Here is a 16168-nt window from a genome sequence, read left to right on the forward strand (position 1 = left end):
GGTCTGAAGGGGAACCCGACCAGGGCTTGTGGCTGAGGGAGGAGGGGAAAAGGGCAGTGGGGGGGTCCGCAGGGTCTGAGGGGACAAGGGGATCAGGGCACTGGGGAGGGGTGGGAGAGACAGGATCTGAGGGACCCACTGCAGGGCCCAGGACAGCTGGCAAGGGGCAGCCGGGGCTGAGGGAACCCCCAGCTGGGCTCAGAGCAGTGGGGGATGGGTGAGAGAGTGTGAAAGGGGAGGCCAGGCTGGTGGGGGAGGGGAGGAAACCTCCATCCAGTGGCCCTGCAGCTGCCTGTTGCTCATTTCCAAAAAGGCCCCTTGTGAGACTTTTTGCAGCTGGCCGGCTAGCTCAGTTGGTCAGAGTGTGGTGCTAATAACGCCAAGGTCGTGGGTTCAAGCCCCATGCTGGCCATGGGCAGGTCTTTTCTGCTTTCCTTCTTGTGGCTGCTTTGGGCAGGAGGCCCAAAGAGCTGAAGGAACCAGGCTGAGAGGCTGGCAGGGAGCAAGTCAGAGTCACCACCCCAGGCAGAGGGAAGGGCTGCAGAGTGGGTCTGGGGTTGGTGAGGTTCTGCAGCTCTGCACCACACACCTCCCGCAGGAAGGAGCAGCAGGAGCCCCCTGCCAAGGGCACCAGCCCCTACAGCAGCTCCATTGGCTTTCTCTGCTCCCCCCACCTAAGGCCTTCTGGCCTCACAGGCTCCCTCCCTGGACACCTGCTTCTGCAGCACCACAGGCCCAGGTAACTCACCAGTGGTGCCAGTCCCTGCCTGCCCTGCTCCTCTTCCTGCCTGAGTTCTGCTTCTTCACTCAGGTCCCCCAGCCGCTGCTCTGGTGGGCAGAGGGCTGGGGAAGGCACAGGAAGGGCCCTTGGGGGTGGGGTGCAGAAGCACAAGGAGCAGGCCCTGGAGGAAGTCCATGATGAGCAGCTTTGCCCACGGGAGCTCAGGAGAGGGGCAGAGAGGTACAGGTGACAGGATGGGTGGGTGGGTCTCTGCAGAGGTGGGGTTGGCTGGCAGCCCTTGGGGAACGGGGAGAGGCCTGTGGGGAGGGGAGGAGAGAGCAGCAGGCAGCTGGGGGCAGAGCTCAGGGGAAGAGGCAGAGCTGGGATAGGAAGAGGTGAAATGGGAGGAGGAGCACAGGTGGCCTCAGAGGGAGAAGGCCAAGCAAACCAGATCCCCTCCCTCTCCTCGGGAGCTTCCAGCCCTGGCACCAGCATCCCCAGTGCAGCTGTCACAGGCCACAATGGACATTCTGGTGCTTTACGTGATGCTGACAGGCCCTGACCAGAGAGGTGCAGAGTTATTTCAGAAGAGTTTATTCCAGAATTATTCCTCCAAAATAATCTAGTTCACAATGACGCCTTCACGCTGCAAGGCAGCCCCAGAACAAACAAAACATGTTTCATCAGGGCAGGTCCATGCACAGCAGAGCCTGTCTGTGAATAGAGACCCTGGGGCCATGCTGGGGCTATCGCTGCACAGCAGCGTTGGTTTGGAATACACTGTTCTTCAATAACTTACCCATCTCCACCTGGCTGTAAGGCAACATTTCTTTCAAGCCCCCGGAAAGATTAAAAGGGTTAATTTTTCTTTGACAATAAGCAGCCTGCAGAGAATGAAGAGAAATGCAGGGACTGGGGAGCTTGGTGGTGCGTGTGTATGAATATCGAGCTGAGGGAGGACGTAATGGCCTTCGCTGTGAATTCCCAGAGTAATTGACATCCTCTCAACACACACATTTACAAAGTGTGCAGAGACCTTTCCTGCTGGAAGTGACGTATTGGATAGACTCTGAACGAGCATCTCTTTATGGAAATGAGACCCAAAATCCCTCATGTCAGTGTCAAATGTCAGTTTCCCTGTGGAGCCAGATTTCAGCAGAGGGAGGGATTTGCTAAGTTTGTCTGCATGGGCACTGACAAATGTTAAGGGTTCATTTCCATTTTCAGGATCCCCGTACTATAGAAATCCAGAGCATGTTGGTTAACGTGAGACAACTCTTGTCATACAAGTGGCTGCCTTTGAAAAGGGGAGCATGGATTAGAAAGAAGATCACTTCATCTGAAATCAAACACTCTGCCACTGGCCTACACCCACATTTCACTCTTGCTTGAATCACTCATCTTCAGGTCCCTGTCGGACAAACTCTTTTTCCCCAGGCTCCTTTTTCTGTCCCAGCCCAGAGTAGTTTTTCAAATGGGGGTTGATGAAACTTTCTCTCCCCAGGTGCACACCACAGCTTCCCCACTGACCTAGCTTCTCCCACTCAGAAAGCTACTATCACTCAGGGGCCGTGTCTACACTAGCCCCAAACTTCGAAACGGGCATGCAAATGGCCACTTCGAAGTTTACTTATGAAGCGCTGAAATGCATATTCAGTGCTTCATTAGCATGCGGGTGGCCGCGGCACTTCGAAATTGACGCGCCTCACCGCCGCGCGGCTTGTCCTGATGGGGCTCCTTTTCGAAAGGGCCCCGCCTACTTCGAAGTCCCCTTATTCCCATCAGCTGAGTGATCTAAAGCAAATGAAACCAGAACATGGGGTTGAAGACACATGCTCCGTGATTCATATTTCTGGTTGTTGCCCACTCTCCTCAAGCAGGTGTTGGTGGTGTAGTGACTAGCACAGCTGCTTTCCGAGCAGTTGGTCTGGGTTCAATTCTCAGGTTTAGTTCTTCTTTTCTTTCAATTTCTCTGTTGGAAGTGGAGAGAGGAGATGTCCTGCTCCTTGGTGAAATGGGAAGTGTCTTGGCTTTCTAAGCTGTGATGCTTGGTGTGAGCCGAGTTCTGTCAGCTAAAGGTTGCGGATAGCTTGTGTGCAACCCGCCCCACTGCCTTGTGGTTTATCCTGGGAAGGAGCAAGGCTGAGGGAGTAAACCCTGACAGAAAATCCCGAGGGGAGTCCTAAGGCGGTTCTGTGCCAACTTCTGGCATTGACCTGGCAGTTCCTGCAGCTGAGCTGGTACCAGACGTAGAGGTTATCCTCTCCTTTGGACGATATCAGTAAAGCCGAGAGGGGGACGCTGGCGTCTGGGCAGCCCAGCGTCCCAAAAATTGCCCAGGCTCGCGCCTGGCGACGTTCTCCAGCATCTGCAGTAGCTTTGTTGATTTTCAAAAGGCATTTGACATGATAGAGCAGACAGTGACTTGGGCGCTGTTGGAGTCACAGGGAGTGAATAGCAGACTGATCGGTTGTTGATAGGTATCAACAACAATGCTCAGGCAGTGGTAAGAATGGTAAGTGGTGAGGCAGTGGTAAGCCAGCTCCTCAGCAGCTCTCTCACTGCTTCCACCTATGGGACTCAGTGTGGCAGTGGAGCAGGGGATGTGGCCTCAAGAGGTTTCTCGCCTTCGAATGAGAAGCAGAGAAACCCCCAGTACTGCAAAGGGGCTATTAAATGAGCTCCCTGCAGCACAAGGATGAGCACCATTTGGAAGAGGGAAACTGCTCCACACACAAGCCTGATTTACCCCCCACCTTCTTTGGCAAGTCCAGAAAGGTAATGGCTCAGTGGGAGCAGCCAAGGCTCATGCCTGCCCAGCGACTGCTTCCCAGAGTCCAGTTGGAGCCAGACCATTGCTCAGAGCAGCCAAGGAGAAGGTTGCAATCTGTGGGCAAAGGCTGCACAGAGTGAGTGTAGAGCAAGTAGGAGCACATAGGAACTCAGACCACCAATGGTCTCATCCGAAGTCCAACACTGTGTCCAACTGGCCACACAGAAAAGCGGCACCTGAGCCCTCCTTTCTGGCAGGCAGATGTTCTGCTTCTTATGCCGTTTTGCAATGAGCAGAGACTCTCTGGGCTCCCATCAGTAAGTGGTGAGGACAGCGGCTCGGCGTTAGAGGAACCTCCTGGAAATCAGCCTGCATCCCCCACTGGTACACAGCCCTCCCATGGACCAAACCCAAAGGGGCCTTGCTGTTGTGTTCACCTCAGCTGCTCTGAGGGAGGCCACTGCTGTGGCCCAAACCTTCCTGCCCTCACACCCCACTGTGCCAGACCCTGAATGGCAAGTCCGACCTGGTATGGGAGTGGAGAGGCTGTGTTAATAAAGGTGGGGGGGTCCTTGTAATCTGTGCTACCTTCCCCCACCAGCAGCCCCCAACCCTGGCACTGCACCAAGTGGGATGGAAAACTTTAGTCAACTATGAACCTCCTTGTCACCCCAATATTTTCCACTGGGCTGGCCTGCCCCTGCCTCAGCCACTCACTGGCCTGGCCCACACCCCTCCCCATCCAGCAGCTGGAACTCCCATCTCCAGAGACGGCTGTGACCAGAAGACACCATCTTAGATGGGTCAGCCAACCACACCCCAGCTTTTACCCTCTTCACCCCACAACCCCCTCTGTCCACTTTGCACCTGCCTCTCCCTGCTGTCAGGCTCTCCCCTAGAGGTTCCTCTGCCCCACTTCAGGCTACCCCCAGCCCTACAATGTCAGTGGGGCAATGAGGGCCATGGGCCAGGCCCTTGCCACTATTTCCTGCCTGAGTGCAGCAGGAGGTGACCCCGGGGCAGAAGGTGGGGCAGGGACGGGTGGAGGCAGACACCAGCAGACACTGGGGGATGAGGCAGATGGGTGCAGGCAGAGACAGAGCAGGACAGCATTGCAGAAGCAGAGCAGAGTGGGGCACGGGAGAGACGCCTACTTGTCTGGAGCTTTGCTCACAGCAGGTGGCAGCAGCCAGCTTGTGCTGGAGCAGCGACCACATCACAACTGTGGCATTTCTCCCCCGAAGCAGCCAGCCTTTGTGCAGCAGGATTAGGGACCCAGCCTCTTGCATTTGCCACGCACACAGGGTGCGTGTGGATGAATTGCCCTGGGTGGGGGTAAAAGGGAGGCTTCGCTGTGAGCAGGATTTGAACCCGCGCAGGGAAACCCTATTGGATTTCGAGTCCAACACCTTAACCACTCGGTCATCACAGCTCTGAGTCCTTTAGTGTTTTGTTATTATGGATACTGGACAATAATGAGACAATGTCATTGGCAACACAGAATTCAAACAGCAACCTGGCTCCCAGCAGAGCAGGGATTTGGGGCTCTCTGTGCTCAGCCAGGTGCAATGGCACAAGAGAGCACCTTGACCATCCCCCAGCCCTCTGGAGGGAACGGGAACAGCTCTGACCTGGAGGCTGGATTATAAGGGGAAGTCAGGACCATGGACAAAGTACATGGCTGGGATGCAGCGCTCAGGATCCCTTCCCCAAATACACGTATCTACTCCTCATCTGACACTGTGTTCTGCTAAATCTGCCCGGCTCCCTCCAGCATGGGCTGAGCTCAGGGACATGTGGTTAACCTGCCCTACAGATGTGAGGTCAGCAGGTCCCTCCCACCAGTTGGCTCCCGCACTCAGTGCATCCCAGGGAATGAGCCCTTGTGCCCTGGGGTGACCCAAAGCAGGTCTGGGCTGGGTGGGATTCTGTGTCTCTGGCTGTGTTCCCTGTCACATGCTGGAGTCACTTTCCATCAGACTTTAGTTTGCTCCCTACAAGCTGTGATGGGGTTCTGGGGTCCCCTAAGCTCTGCACCCTGTCCACAGGCAGGAGAGTCTCTCACTCAGCAGGAAAACAGCAGGTTTATTAGCCGACAGGACACAGCATCGTACAGAGGAATCAGTACAGCCGGCAGAGACAGCCAGTTCAATCCATGTTGGGGAGAGGAGGCCCCGAGGGGGCCCCAGAGCTGGGGCCTGGCCCCCTCCTTTGTCTCTCTCTCCCAGCTCAGACTAACTGCTTCCAACTCCCAGTTCCAATTTAAACCCCTCAGGCTCCACCTCCTCCTTTGTTTGCAGTACAAAGGTGTTACCTGGTCGTCAGGGTTACCCTCAGCAGGAGCCCCACACCCTCTGTGAGCCACTCACACACACACACAGGTATCCCCCACTTCATCACATTTCTCCCCCCTTTCAGACCGAACTGAGCGGGGTCACTCAACTGGTGACCTGGGGAAGTTCGGGGCTCTCCCCTTGTGACAGGGCATTGGCTGTACCCTTTGTTCTCCCCTCGATGTGCACCACCTCCACATCATAGTCCTGCTGGGGGAGGCTCCAAGTCAGGAGCTTGGTTTTGGCCCTTTTCATGTGATGCAGCCGGGCAAGTTTCTTTAGTTTCCTTGGGTTGGTTGGTCTCGCTGCAGCACCAACAGATCAAACAGGTCTTTTGTGGTCTGGGTCCTGCCCCATCTGACCACCAGTCCATACAGCTGCTCCAGCCAATGTTTGGAATTCAGTTACAGTCCAGTAAAGGAGGGTACAAATGCTTCCATCCTTGGCATTTAGCCAGACCACCACAATGGCTGTGTGCCTTAGTTTTCCCTTCCATGCCACACAATAGGTTTGGAATGTTCCTCCTTACGTGAGAGGTTGCAAGACTAGTTACAGGGAACAATGGTGACATTTCAGAGTTACACACTCCTTTAACATACAATTTATGCTTTTACATTAATGTTATCATGTCACACGGCTCTTTTCAAACCTTTAGTACATGGTACAATTTTACAGCTTTTGGTAGCAGCACCCCTTGGTTACAACAGTCAGCGTGAGTAACAGAACAACCCCATTGCAACTGTACATTTACGTTGCTCTTTGGTAGACCACAACCTTTGTGCAACATCCTTGAGAATCTGGTATTTTGGGGATAAAGGGCTGAGGCCTTTCTTAGCACCATCAAGTTTTAATCTTCTCTCTTGCCCCCTGGGGTGGAAATTTGATCTCTCTGGCTGTGCCCTCCCTTCTAACAAGAGCTGGGCCATTGATGATCTCAGGGAGACGGCCCCCTTCCAGCCAGTCTGGAAATTTGCAAACCAAACTGCTTTCTGAGAGGAGTTTTGTGAGTCCCAGACGCAGAATCCACATGAAGGAATCCCTGTTTATCCCTTACTGGCCCACCAGGCCCAAAGCTCCTTTGTCCTTCCACCTCCAACTACTGCCTCCCCATGGAATTAGAATTGGAGTCCAGTGTGAGAATATAAGTGTTTTCACCATCTGGAGATGGGGAATTGCTGGCGCTCTCCTGCATCCTACAGAGGCTGACTGTGCAGCTGTTTTATTTGGTTCTTACAGGGCTGCTTACATTTCCTGATAGTTTTTACTTTACTTGCACCAACTTCCAATTCCTGAGAAACTTTTACTCTGCCTGCTTTGGACCCTTCCAGAGCACAGCCAGTGGTTTCATACTCAGGCAGGTCCTGGCCATCAGGAGCTGAAACAAACTTCTCCCCAGGCAAAGGGCTGCTCTGGCTCTTACAGACAGACAAGCACCTTTCCTGTTCACTCTCCTTCACCTCACTTCCATTTTCTGCAGTCCCCACAGACGGGTCAGGAAAAGTTTCAGGGAAATTCTCTTCCTTAAGAGCTTCCCCAAACAATAACTCACCCCTGTCTGGCTCCACGGGGGCACTGTTCCCTTGAGCCACAACCAGCTCCTGGGGTTCACCTACACCCAGGATCACTTCTGGCCCATTAGGCAGATTCCCATGTAATCCTCCTCCAGGCAGACAGCCAGTACCACCGGACAGAAGGTTAGGGTCCCTTTCCTCCCTTCTGCTACCAGCTCCTTTATCTTCATTAGTCAGCATAACTCCATTGCCCGTCTGTTCTTGTGTCCTGGCGAGAGGATGACTCTGGTAGGACAGAGTCCTCTCACCCCCTCCCAATAACACCTCAGTATCAGGCAAAGAACAAGTACCAGAATCGTTTGGTCTCTGGGATTCCCTGATGATACTAACTGGATCAGACCGAGTTAAAGCATCATCCCCCCTGAGAGACACAGAGGTAGGCCCACTTCCCATCTGGGCTTCAGCTGCCCTCAGATCCAGCTCTGGGATCTTGGCTCCATCTTGAGCCCCCACAGGCTCAGGCAAAGGATTCACTTCCCCAGAAGAAGAAGCACTTTTCTTGCACCAAGGACCAGCGTCCTTAGCAGGGATACCACTGCCCATCCCAGAGCCATTCCCTCTGCTCCAGCCCCCATGGCTGGATTCAGAGACACACCTGGAATGCTCTTTTCTGGTGGATCCTTCTCCAGCCACCCCAGGCTGGTGAATCTTCCTCAGACAATGGGCTAGTTTCCTCATTGGCACCTTTTCCAAACGCAGGCTCTGCTCTCTCCCCAGGCTGCTGCTGCTGTTGTTCAACACAGACAGACAATGGGAGACACTCTCTCCTTTGTCCCAGCCCCCTGGCTGGTCTCCACACACACACAGAAGGTGGAGCAGCTTCTCTCACAGACAACTTGCCATTCCCAGTGGACAAGCTGCTTTCCTGCACAGACACACAGGCACCTTCCTCGGCCCAGGCCTGGAAAACGCTTCGCAGGTCTGTCTTGGCCACTAGTAGATGATGGGTTGGAATCGCTCCTTCCCTCCTTGAGCTGTGGCAGGCCACTCGGTTCAGAGCTCCAGGCAGTCCAGGGTTCCCTGCCCCGATCCGGGCTCACCTCTGCAGGATTCTCCTTAACCCTCAGCTCTGCCACTGCACATCCACGCTGCCTTGTCCAGCTTCTTTAATCTCGATTCGGTTTCCAGGTGCTGCCACTTCACAGCAGAGTTGCTGACCGTGGTTGCAGGCTCTTAGGCTGATGCCCTCTGCACCCCACGATTCCTGGAAGAATCCCTTCAGTGTGCCAGGCTTCTTGCGGGTCACAAGCTGCCCGGGGTTAGGCCGTAGGCCCCTCCGCCCTCTGGGACCGACTCCAACAGACTCTCAGAGGAACCCCTTCTTCAGTGTGACACCCGCTCTCAAGGACCATGAGCACACTGTCTTGGGAAGAACTCATTCAGCGTGTCAGCCTCCTCGTGGGTCACTTGTTCCTGGGGGTTGGGCCCTCGGCCCCTCCACCTTCTGGGGCCGACTCCAACGGACTCCCAGGAGTAACCCCTCCTCGGGTGTGACACCCCCTCTCGAGGACCACGACCGCAGTTGCTTGGGTTCGGCCGCAGACCCCTCCGCCTTGGGGAACTGCACCTCACTGCCCTTCAGCACACCTGGGTCTCGCAGGCCCCACTTCTTCCAGGGCCCCGGTCACTTACTGCTGGATGCTCCATCCTCGGGGTGCAGAACATCCCACTTCTGACACCAGTGTGATGGGGTTCTGGGGTCCCCTAAGCTCTGCACCCTGTCCACAGGCAGGAGAGTCTCTCACTCAGCAGGAAAACAGCAGGTTTATTAGCCGACAGGACACAGCATCGTACAGAGGAATCAGTACAGCAGGCAGAGACAGCCAGTTCAATCCATGTTGGGGAGAGGAGGCCCCGAGGGGGCCCCAGAGCTGGGGCCTTGCCCCCTCCTTTGTCTCTCTCTCTCTCCCAGCCCAGACTCACTGCTTCCAACTCCCAGTTCCAATTTAAACCCCTCAGGCTCCACCTCCTCCTTTGTTTGCAGTACAAAGGTGTTACCTGGTCGTCAGGGTTACCCTCAGCAGGAGCCCCACACCCTCTGTGAGCCACTCACACACACACACAGGTATCCCCCACTTCATCACACAAGCCATTTGGTCTGTTTCTCTTTGAGCCTCTCTGTCCATTGCAGCCAGTGCACAGAGCACAGTCAAGCTGGCCAGGGCTGTTGGCAGATGTTTTTGGTTCATTAATTACAAAACTGCTCCGTCTTGCCAAAAGGTATTGCAGGTTCTCACTTTCAGGAACTCATAGGAGCAGGGAATGCTCAGTCACAGACTAGCCATAGAAGCAGAAATCCCTGCCAGGAGAGAAATGAGTTGCTGTGTTTGTTGCTGAGTTCACTGGGGGAACTTGTGTGATATCCAGTGTCCCACAGAATCTCACCTGGATTCTTCTTCCTCTCTGCTGAAATGCCATCACCTGGGTGGCACTTGTCATAACACGTGGGTGGGTTGAACTAGCTACAGGAGCGGGCAGAGGGGTAAGTGCTGCATTTCAATAGCTCAGCTGGTAGAACGGAGGACAATAGGGAGTATTCAGCAAGTTCTCCTCAGTTGTTTACTTCATGTCCAGTGCAAGTGGGCTCTTCTTTTTCCTCCCCTTGCTGAGAAAGACAAAGAGAAGAAAGGAGCAGGACGCTGTGTGATGGAGTGGGGGATACCTGTGTGTGTGTGTGTGGCTCACAGAGGGTGTGGGGCTCCTGCTGAGGGTAACCCTGACAACCAGGTAACACCTTTGTACTGCAAACAAAGGAGAAGGTGGAGCCTGAGGGGTTTGAATTGGAACTGGGAGTTGGAAGCAGTTAGTCTGGGCTGGAAGACAGAGACAAAGGAGGGGGCCAGGCCCCGGCTCTGGGGGGCCCTCGGGGCCTCCTCTCCCCAACATGGATGGGACTGGCTGTCTCTGCCTGCTGTACTGACTCCTCTGTACAATGCTGTGTCCTATCGGCTAATAAACCTGCTGTTTTCCTGCTGAGTAAGAGACTCTCCTGCCTGCAGACAGGGTGCAGAGCTTGGGGGACCCCAAAACCCCATCACACTGGTGTCAGAAGTGGGATGTTCTGCACCCCGAGGATGGAGCATCCAGCAGTAAGTGACCGGGGCCCTGGAAGAAGTGGGGCCTGCGAGACCCAGGTGTGCTGAAGGGCAGTGAGGTGCAGTTCCCCAAGGCGGAGGGGCCTGCGGCCAAACCCAAGCAACTGCGGTCGTGGTCCTCGAGAGGGGGTGTCACACCCGAGGAGGGGTTACTCCTGGGAGTCTGTTGGAGTCGGTCCCAGAAGGTGGAGGGGCCGAGAGCCCAACCCCCAGGAACAAGTGACCCCTGAGGAGGCTGACGCTGAATGAGTCCTTCCCAAGACAGGGTGCTCATGGTCCCTGAGAGCGGGTGTCACACTGAAGAAGGGGTTCCGCTGGGAGCCTGTTGGAGTCGGTCCCAGAGGGCAGAGGGGCCTACTGCCTAACCCCGGGCAGCTTGTGACCCGCAAGGAGCCTGGCACACTGAAGGGATTCTTCCAGGAATCGTGGGGTGCAGAGGGCATCAGCCTGAGAGCCTGCAACCACGCTGAGCAACTCCGCTGTGAAGTGGCAGCACCTGGAAACCGAATCGAGATTAAAGAAGCTGGACAAGGCAGCGTGGATGTGCGGTGGCGGAGCTGAGGGCTGGGGAGAATCCTGCAGAGGTGAGCCCGGATCGGGGCAGGGAACCCTGGACTGCCTGGAGCTCTGAACCGAGTGGCCTGCCACAGCTCAAGGAGGGAAGCAGCGATTCCAACCCATCATCTACTAGTGGCCAAGACAGACCTGCGAAGAGTTTTCCAGGCCTGGGCCGAGGAAGGTCCCTGTGTGTCTGTGCAGGAAAGCAGCTGATCCACTGGCAATGGCAAGTTGTCTGTGAGAGAAGCTGCTTCACCTTCTCTGTGTGTGTGTGGAGACCAGCCGGGGGGCTGGGACAAAGGAGAGAGTGTCTCCCATTGTCTGTCTGTGTTGAACAGCAGCAGCAGCCTGGGAAGAGAGCAGAGCCTGCGTTTGGAAAAGGTGCCAATGAGGAAACTAGCCCATTGTCTGAGGAAGATTCACCAGCCTGGGGTGGCTGGAGAAGAAACCACCAGAAAAGAGCATTCCAGGTGTGACTCTGAATCCTGCCATGGGGGCTGGAGCAGAGGGAATGGCTCTGGGATGGGCAGTGGTGTCCCTGCTAAGGACACTGGTCCTTGGTGCAAGAAAAGTGCTTCTGCTTCTGAGGAAGTGAATCCTTTGCCTGAGCCTGGGGGGCTCCAGATGGAGCCAAGATCCCAGAGCTGGATCTGAGGGCAGCTGAAGCCCAGATGGGAAGTGGGCCTACCTCTGTGTCTCTCAGGGGAGATGATGCTTTAACTTGGTCTAATCCAGTTAGTATCATCAGGGAATCCCAGAGACCAGACGATTCTGGTACTTGTTCTTTGCCTGATGCTGAGGTGTTACTGGGAGGGGGTTAGAGGACTCTGTCCTACCAGAGTCATCCTCTCACCAGGACACAAGAACAGACGGGCAATGGAGTTACGCTGACTGATGAAGATAAAGAAGCTGGTAGCAGAAGGGAGGAAAGGGATCCTAACCTTCTGTCCGGTGGTACTGGCTGTCTGCCTGGAGGGGGATTACATGGGAATCTGCCTAATGGGCCAGAAGTGATCTGGGGTGTAGGTGAAACCCAGGAGCTGGTTGTGGCTCAAGGGAGCAGTGCCCCCATGGAGGCAGACAGGGGTGAGTTGTTGTTTGCGGGAGCTCTTGAGGAAAAGAATTTCCCTGAAACTTTTCCTGACCCGTCTGTGGGGACTGAAGAAAATGGGAGTGAGGTAAAGGTGAGTGAACAGGAAAGGTGCTTGTCTGTAAGAGCCAGAGCAGCCCTTTGCCTGGGGAGAAGTTTGTTTCAGCTCCTGATGGCCAGGACCTGCCTAAGTATGAAACCACTGGCTGTGCTCTGGAAGGGTCCAAAGCAGGCAGGGTAAAAGTTTCTCAGGAACTGGAAGTTGGTGCAAGTAAAGTGAAAACTATCAGGGAATGTGAGCAGCCCTGTAAGAACCAAGTAAAACAGCTGCACAGTCAGTCTCTGTAGGATGCAGGAGAGGTTCAGCAATTCCCCATCTCCAGATGGTGAAAACACTTATATTCTTATACTGGACTCCACTTCTGATTCCATGGGGAGGCAGTAGTTGGAGGTGGAAGGACAAAGAAGCTTTGGGCCTGGTGGGCCAGTAAGGGATAAACAGGGATTCCTTCATGTGGATTCTGCGTCTGGGACTCACAAAACAACTCTCAAAAAGCAGTTTGGTTTGCAAATTTCCAGACTGGTAGGGAGGGGGCCGTCTCCCTGAGATCATCAATGGCCCAGCTCTTGTTAGAAGGGAGGGCACAGCCAGAGAGATCAAATTTCCACCCCAGGGGGCAAGGGAGAAGATTAGAACTTGATGGTGCTAAGAAAGGCCTCAGCCATTTATCCCCAAAAATCCAAATTCTCAAGGATGTTGCACAAAGGTTGTGGTCTACCAAAGAGCAACGTAAATGTACAGTTGCAATGGGTTTGTTCTGTTACTCACACTGACTGCTGTAACCAAGGGGTGCTGCTACCAAAAGCTGTAGAATTGTACCATGCACTGAATGTTTGGAAAGAGCCATTTGACATGATGACATTGATGTAGAAGCATGAGTTGTATGTTAAAGGAGTCTGTAACTCTAAAATGTCACCATTGTTCCCTGTAACTAGTTTTGCAACCTCTCACGTGAGAAGGAACATTCCAAACCTATTGTGTGGCATGGAAGGGGAAACTGAGGCACACAACCATTGTGGCGGTCTGGCTAAATGCCAAGGGTGGAAGCATTTGTACCTTCCTTTACTGGACTGTAACTGAATTCCAAACATTGGCCGGAGCAGCTGTATGGACTGGTGGGCAGACAGGGCAGGGCCCAGACCAAAAAAAAACTATTTAATCCTTTGGTGCTGCAGCAGCTGTATGGGCTCTGCCTGCCTGACTTGAGAACGTGGCTGATGGACCAGAGACAGAAGCAGGGAGACCAACCAACCTGAGGGAACTAAAGGGACTTGCCCGGCTGCATCACATGAAAAGGGCCAATACCAAGCTCCTAAGTTGGAGCCTCCCCCAGGAGAATTATGACATGGAGGTGGTGCACATCAAGGGGAGCACTAAGGGTGCAGCCGATGCCCAATCACGAGGGGAGGGCCCCAAACTTCCCCAGGTCACTGGCTGAGTGACCCCGCTCAGTTCGGTCTGGAAGGGGGGAGAGATGTGATGGAGTGGGGGATACCTGTGTGTGTGTGGATCACAGAGGGTGTGGGGCTCCTGCTGAGGGTAACCCTGACAACCAGGTAACACCTTTGTACTGCAAACAAAGGAGAAGGTGGAGCCTGAGGGGTTTGAATTGAAACTGGGAGCTGGAAGCAGTTAGTCTGGGCTGAGGGAGAGAGAGACCAAGGAGGGGGCCAGGCCCCAGCTCTGGGGGCCCCTCGGGGCCTCCTCTCCCCAACATGGATTGGACTGGCTGTCTCTGCCGGCTGCACTGACAACTCTGTACGATGCTGTGTCCTGTCGGCTAATAAACCCGCTGTTTTCCTGCTGAGTGAGAGACTCTCCTGCCTGCGGACGGGGTGCAGAGCTTGGGGGACCCCAGACCCCCATCACACTCTGCTAATCAGCTCGGAGGCATTTGAATTTCTCCTGGATGGACGCCAAAGTGCACAGATTGTAGGAAACACTAGTGAAGTGAATTGTCCTGGTTAGGGGTTTTTCCAAAGCTTTGGCCTCTCTGCAAGCGAGATTTGAACTTGAGAAAAGAAATCCAATAGGGTGTCTGCCCCACAGTTTTATCTACTCAGCCAGGACGCCAATGCTTTTGCAAGACCAGATAAACTGGAAATAATCACAGGGCCCAGGGTTACCATCATAGAAACACAGACTTGCAACAGCAAACTTGGCTCCCAGCGCGTGGGCGAAGTTGGGTGGGGGGGTCCCACTGCTGAGCCGCGTGTCTAACAGTCTGTGGTGATACCTGCTCAGGGATCAAGGCAGTGAGGAGGAGCGGCAGCATCTGAGGGGCACCCAGCCAGGGCCCAGGGCAGTGGAAGACAGGTGGCAGGATCTGAGGGGATACTGAGGTCTGGCCCAGGGTCGTGTGGGTGGTTGAGATGTGGGAGGGTCTGAGTGGTATCCAGCAGGACAGCATGATGGGGGCATCCAGGTCTGAGGGGTCTCCGGGCAGTGGCTCAGAGCAGTGGGTAATGGGTGACAGAGTCTGAGGAGATGCCATTTGGGTGTTCAGATGGCGGGGGACACTCTGACGGGATGCCTGGATGGGATTCAGAGCAGTGGGGAGCAGCAGCAATCTCATTCCAGAGGCAACAATATCCCTGCAGCTGCCTCTTGCTCCTTTACAAAACTCCTCCTTGTGAGTCACTCAGCTACCTCAGCTGCTTTGAACATGGTGCTCACAGTGTTAAAGTCATGGGGTGAAGCCAATTTCCAGGTGATTCCCTGCTTTTAGTTACCTGACTGCAAAAGTCAGGGAGGCCAAAAGAGGTGAAGGAAACAGGCTGAGAGTCTGGCAGAGACCTTCACTTTTAGAAGATCAAACCAGCTTGTTGTTTGAGATTTCACCTTCCTCTGGGAAATCAACCTCTCCCAACTTCCCTCAGGCAGTCGCAGAATTGGGTCCTTCATTCCTACAGGTCACTTCTTCAAAGGATCATCTCGGGGGTGCTTTGTTTCAGTAAAACAACCAGAAGTCCTGAAGCAGCTGACAGACTGAGAGATATTGTGGGGCATAAACTTTTGTGGGCAAACACCCGCTTCATCTTTGTACCTCATAGCCCTTTCACACAAGAGTAGCCCTGCCTATCTCCTTCCCCTCCCCAAAAGCTTGGCCACCTGCAGGTCACACCAGGATCCTGTTAGAAGGAGGCAGTCGGATCCTTTTTCCTGTCGGTTGTCATGTCACAGCCCATCTGCTTCCCCACCATCAATGTGCTGCAGTCCCCTGTGACCACTGGGTCAATGTGAGAAATAAAGTAGGAAAGGACAATGAAGTGAGTCAAGCTGAGGGGAGCAGGCATGGCCACTTGCCATCACTTATTTCTTGCTTGGGATGGCTGACAGAATCATCTCCAAGTGAGAAAGGATGTCCTCAGAAGGGCTTGGGCAGATGCTGAAGTAGCTTGGTAGGGAGAAAGTTAGATAGAAAATCCAAAGGTCCCTGGTTCAAACTCAGGTTTTAGCAAAACTCCAAGTGGACGGGCTGTAAAACTAGAGGTACTGCTTCTGCCTGATGCTCTGTAGGAAAGTCTCCTAAAAGACATCCTAGTGCTCAGCTTTCATTTCTTTGACAGGGGAGCCATCACTGGCAATCACACTGCCAAGGTAATTGAACTCCTCTACTGTTTTTAACTCTCTCCCTTTAAAAAAGTTTGAAGCAGGGAAAAGCCACAGATCCTGGAGCAGGTTGAAACAGGACCTCAGTCTTTCCTAGGTTCATGGTAAACCAAAGAGGCAAGCGGCATCAGGAACCTTGTTGACGATGAGCTGGAGATCAGATTCCTTGTGTGCCAAAAGTGCACAGTCGTCAGCAAAAAGGGCTTCCATGACGCGCCTCCCAAGCATTTTGGTTTTAGCATTCAGATGACAAAGGATGAAAAGTGACCCATCAAGTCTGTATTTTATGCAGACTCCACACATCACACTGATGCATTCCCTCATTGAACCTGAGCCAAGGCCACCTATGCGTTG

At 54.1% G+C, this 16168-nt stretch overlaps 2 non-coding genes across 2 annotated transcripts; one reads left to right on the plus strand and one right to left on the minus strand.

The window, feature by feature from the left end:
* The first annotated feature begins 338 nt into the window (after positions 1 to 338).
* On the plus strand, positions 339 to 412 carry TRNAI-AAU (transfer RNA isoleucine (anticodon AAU)). The gene has a single exon. It is a non-coding gene; the product is annotated as a tRNA-Ile (tRNA).
* Positions 413 to 4844: 4432 nt separating this feature from the next.
* Positions 4845 to 4926, minus strand: TRNAS-CGA (transfer RNA serine (anticodon CGA)). Its single transcript has one exon. It is a non-coding gene; the product is annotated as a tRNA-Ser (tRNA).
* Positions 4927 to 16168: the final 11242 nt, after the last annotated feature.

This window comes from Carettochelys insculpta, chromosome 33 (assembly GCF_033958435.1).
Source record: "Carettochelys insculpta isolate YL-2023 chromosome 33, ASM3395843v1, whole genome shotgun sequence".
In the NCBI taxonomy this organism is placed as follows: Eukaryota; Metazoa; Chordata; order Testudines; family Carettochelyidae; genus Carettochelys; species Carettochelys insculpta.